We start from the raw sequence: 4,767 nt of genomic DNA, 5'->3' as shown, positions 1-4,767 counted from the left end.
GTCCAGTGTCACACATCGATGGTGGAGATCTGAATTTCTAGCCTTCCCGTGTCTGTGACAGCAATGTAGTGAGTCCTCAGTGCCGTCTCCCTGCACCAGCAGCTCTAAACGTGGAGCATCAAGGTGTCCTGGTGACCTTCTGGGACACCAAGACGTGTAGATTCACTAAATTTTGTTTTTTGGGCCACGCCACGCGGCTTGCAGGATCTCAGTTCCCCGACCAGGGGTCGAACCTGGGCTACGGCAGTGACAGCGCTGAATCCTAACCACTAGGCCACGAGGGAACCCCCTAGATTCATTAAATTTAAAATAACTGCATAGGATCCTTCAAAAGTGTTAAGATCACAAAAACAAGGGAAGGTGAGAAACTGTCACAGACTGGAGGAGAGTTAGGAGACATGACCACTAAATGCAACATGCTTTCTTGGGGTGGATCTGCTTTAGTGAAAAACCAGGTGAAATCCAAATAAAATCTGCAGTATAATTAATAGTATGGCACCAATGTCAGGTTCTTAGTTTTGATCAGTGTACCATGGTCATGTACGATATTAACACTGGGGGGTGCTGGGTGAAGGATACACCAGAACACTCTGGTTTTTTTTGTTTTTTCTTTTTGCGGTACGCGGGCCTCTCACTGTTGTGGCCTCTCCCGTTTCAGAGCACAGGCTCCGGACGCGCAGGCTCAGCGGCCATGGCTCACGGACCCAGCCGCTCTGCAGCATGTGGGATCTTCCCGGACCGGGGCGGGAACCCGTGTCCCCTGCATCAGCAGGCGGACTCTCAACCACTGCGCCACCAGGGAAGCCCCAGAACGCTCTGTTTTATCTTTGCAGCTCTTCTATAAACCTAAAGTGATTTCTGAAAAGGGAGCTTCACGGCCTGCAGAGTGTGGGTGGCTGCTGCGTTCCCGGGGACCGTTGTCCGCGATACAGCAGTACAGCCATGGCAGAGCTGCAGCCCACGTCCAGCAGACTCACCGACGAGGCTGCCCTTGTCTGCTGCACCTACCCGGACCCCAGCATCAAGGATCTTCTCTTGCAGCAGACCATGCTGCGAATTAAGGATCCTAAGTAGTCACTGGATTTTTATCCTAGAATTCTTGGAATGACACTACTCCAAAAATTAGATTTTCCCACTATGAAATTTTCACTCTGTTTCTTGGCTTATGAGGATAAAAATGACATCCCAAAAGATAAAGATGAAAGACTAGCATGGGCCATTCTCCAGAAAAGCTATGCTTGAACTGACACACAACTGGGGCACTGAAGAGGATGAGATGCAGAGTTACCAGAGTGGCGATTCAGACCCTCGGGGATTTGGTCACATTGGAGTTGCTGTACCTGATGTTCACAGTGCTTGTATAAGATGTGAAGAACTGGGAGTCAAATTTGTGAAGAAACCTGATGATGGTAAAATGAAAGGCCTGGCATTTATCAAGATCCTGATGGCTACTGGATTGAAATTTTGAATCCTAACAAAATGATAATTTTATTTAGTTCTGTGAGAATGCTGCTTTGAGATTTCAGTGAAGACACTGTGGAAGGTGAAGAAGGAAACAGTGTGATTCAAGATATTCAGTTAAGGGCTTCCCTGGTGGCGCAGTGGTTGAGAGTCTGCCTGCCGATGCAGGGGACACGGGTTCGTGCCCCGGTCCGGGAAGATCCCACGTGCCGCGGAGTGGCTGGGCCCATGAGCCATGGCCGCTGAGCCTGCGCGTCCAGAGCCTGTGCTCCACAACGGGAGAGGCCACAACAGTGAGAGGCCCGCGTACTGCAAAAAAAATAAAATAAAATAAAATAAAAGATATTCAGTTAACAGAAGCATCTAGGACTGATGGATTATTGTCTCAATTCAAATTATTCTTAAGTCCATTTCCCTTTCCTATTTCAGCTATGTTTTTCACCTAACTGTTCAGCCATTCTAGTTTTAAAGTAGTGGTTTGTCTTATGTCCTTGAATGTAGTTGTATAACTTTACTTTTTTTTTTTTTTTTTTTTTTTTGCGATACGCAGGCCTTTCACTGCCGTGGCCTCCCCCGTCGCGGAGCACAGGCTCTGGACGCCCAGGCTCAGCGGCCATGGCCCACGGGCCCAGCCGCTCTGCGGCATGTGGGATCTTCCCGGACCGGGGCACGAACCCGCGTCCCCTGCATCGGCAGGCGGACTCTCAACCACTGCGCCACAAGGGAAGCCCTAACTTTACTTTTTTAGGCAATAATTAGAACAATTCCTTTCAGGGGCTGCATTTGCCTTCTATCTCCTGAAGAGATACAAGTCTACAAGTCTGCCTTTGAATCATCATTTTCAAAAAAAAAACAAAAATCCAAGCTTAATATGTTTTTGTTGTGCTTACCTTCTGGGGTTTCAGTTCCTCAGAAGTAACTTTTCAGAATGGGAAGTAAAGAACCCCGAACGAAAGTGAAGCTTCATGTATATTTCCAAAAAAAAAAAACAAACAAATAAAATTATTTCAAAATAGAAAGCTAAAAATGCATATATTAGTTATGCCAAATCAAACTCCATCCTGCACTGGATTCAGCCATAGAAAAACAGAGGCAAGCCCAAAATCTATGTTAGAATGCTGTATGAAAATATCTTCGGGAAATATACCCAAGCATGCTGATCATCTTGGTTACTTGTGAGCAGGGCCCCGGGTGGCTACTGTAAAAGGAGGGAGACTTTTCACAGTTGATTCTTAAATACCTTTTGGATTTTGAACTGTGTACCTGTATTCTCTTTCAACAATTAAATCTTAAAAATAATTGAAGAGAGAAATTGGAAAAACATTACTTTGGACTTCTGGGGGCAAACAGAGTGAATGAGATAGTAACAATACTGCTCATTGCTGGTAGTGTTTATTGGAGGTCCTGTGATGTGCTTGTTGCTGTGGTGAGCACGGAACAGGGAAGAACTCATTGAATCCCCTCAACAATGCAAGACCCCCGTTTTATAGAAGAACAACCATTTGTTCAAGTTGTCATGTAGAAAGTGACAGAGCAGGAATTTGAGGTCAAGTCTGCCTCATTCCATCACCTGAGCTTTTAATCATTCTTTCTACTACTGTGGGATAAATATGCACGCAGGAGGCTATGGGAGCAAACAAGATGAGGCATGCAGCAGACGCTGTTGGAGCCCAGCCCATAGTCCCTTGCCCTGCATTTCTTTCCCTGGGGTGGGGAGAGGCTCTCTCCGACCATTGGACCTGCGCTACCCATGCTCTGGTCAGCTAAAAGAGCTGGTGAATTACGCCCCAACCAATGACTAATAGAAGCTGGTGTATAGATAACCTAGCTCCCTCCCCTCTGGGTGACACCCTGTGTCATTTGAGTGACAGGATTGGGCCCTGTTGCCCGCAGCGGTAACCTGTTTGATAACATATCCCTTCCCTGTCTCGCTTCTCTTCTCTCCTGCCAAATAAATCACCTACGTGCAAATATTCATCTCTGGGTCTGCTTCTGGGAGCTTCCAGGCCAAGAAGAGCCCCTACTCTAGTCTGGAGGAGGTAGAGAAGACTGCCAAAATAAGTGAATTTTATTTATCTTTACATCTTTAAAAATGAGATGTATTTTACATTTAGTGAAATCTTGGTCTTTAAGCATATAGTTAGATCAATTTGATAGAGGTGTACGCTTGTGTAACCCACATACCCATCGAGAGAGAGCATGTCCGCCACCCCAGAAAATTCCCTTGTGCCTGTCTCAGGCAATCCCTCCATCCCCAGAAGCAACCCCTTATCTGATTTCTGTCACTATAGGTTAGTTTTTTCTATTCTAGCACCTGTAAATGGAATCATACAGTAAGTGCCCTTTCGCATTTGGCTTCCCTCACTCAGCAGAATGTTTCTGAGATGTATCCATGCTGTAGCATGTGTCAATAGCTCATTTCTCTTCTATTGCAGTAGAATATGAATATCTCATAGTATGTTTGTTTATTCTCCTGTGGATGGACAGGTACCTGAGGTATCTCCGGGTTTTGCCTATCATGAATACAAGCTGCTATGAACGTTCTTGCACAAGACTTTTTTGAGAATCTATGTTTTCATTTCTTTTAGATAAATTTCTTGGAGTGGGATTAATTGGTCACATGACAAGTATATATTTAACTTTTTAAGAACTTGCTCAATGGTTTCCAAGTGACTATAGCATTTTTTATTCCCAGCCATAATAAATGAGCACTCCAGTTCCTCCACATCCCTGCCAACACTTGATGTCATTGGGCTTTTTCATGTTATCCATTTAGCTGGGCCTGTAAGGGCAAACTGGACTTCGGAGGATGGGGGAACACAGGCCCCCAGAGTGTCAGGCATTACCCAAACAGCATTACAGTTGCCAAGTACGGGTGATTTCTTTGACAGTTTCAGCAAACAGTGAAGTCCCCCTGTAGAGAGCCAACTCTGAACACCTTTCCTCTTTTTCCCACTCTGTGCTTGCCGCAGACGGCATGCCTCTCAGGCTCAGACCAGGAAGTTTAGTGCTGAACTCTGTCTCTCGGGTGTGAGCAAGTAAAACAAAATTTTTTGTTTGGCTTTAAACATTTTTTTCTTTCTGAGTCTGTTGGACCAAGGGAATCAGATTATTTACAGAGTACAGGCGATTTTATGAGAAGTTTAAAAGCAAATTCATCTGTGCTAAGCTACAATCTGGTGATGGGGTCAAAGCTTTGCAGTTACACATCCACTGAGCGCAGAAGGAGACGTTAGCACCAACAGTGACAGATCTTAAATCCTGATCTTCCAGCTTTTCGAAAGCTCATTCCCCTGCTTGAAAAGT

General features: G+C 45.4%; 1 pseudogene; it reads left to right on the top strand.

Moving 5' to 3' along the window:
• The first annotated feature begins 942 nt into the window (after positions 1 to 942).
• On the top strand, positions 943 to 1,518 carry LOC116765026 (annotated as a pseudogene).
• Positions 1,519 to 4,767: the final 3,249 nt, after the last annotated feature.

Source organism: Phocoena sinus, chromosome 14 (genome assembly GCF_008692025.1).
Source record: "Phocoena sinus isolate mPhoSin1 chromosome 14, mPhoSin1.pri, whole genome shotgun sequence".
NCBI classification, from domain to species: Eukaryota; Metazoa; Chordata; class Mammalia; order Artiodactyla; family Phocoenidae; genus Phocoena; species Phocoena sinus.
Note: the sequence above shows the minus strand (reverse complement) of the source record. Positions and strands in the feature narration are given on the sequence as shown.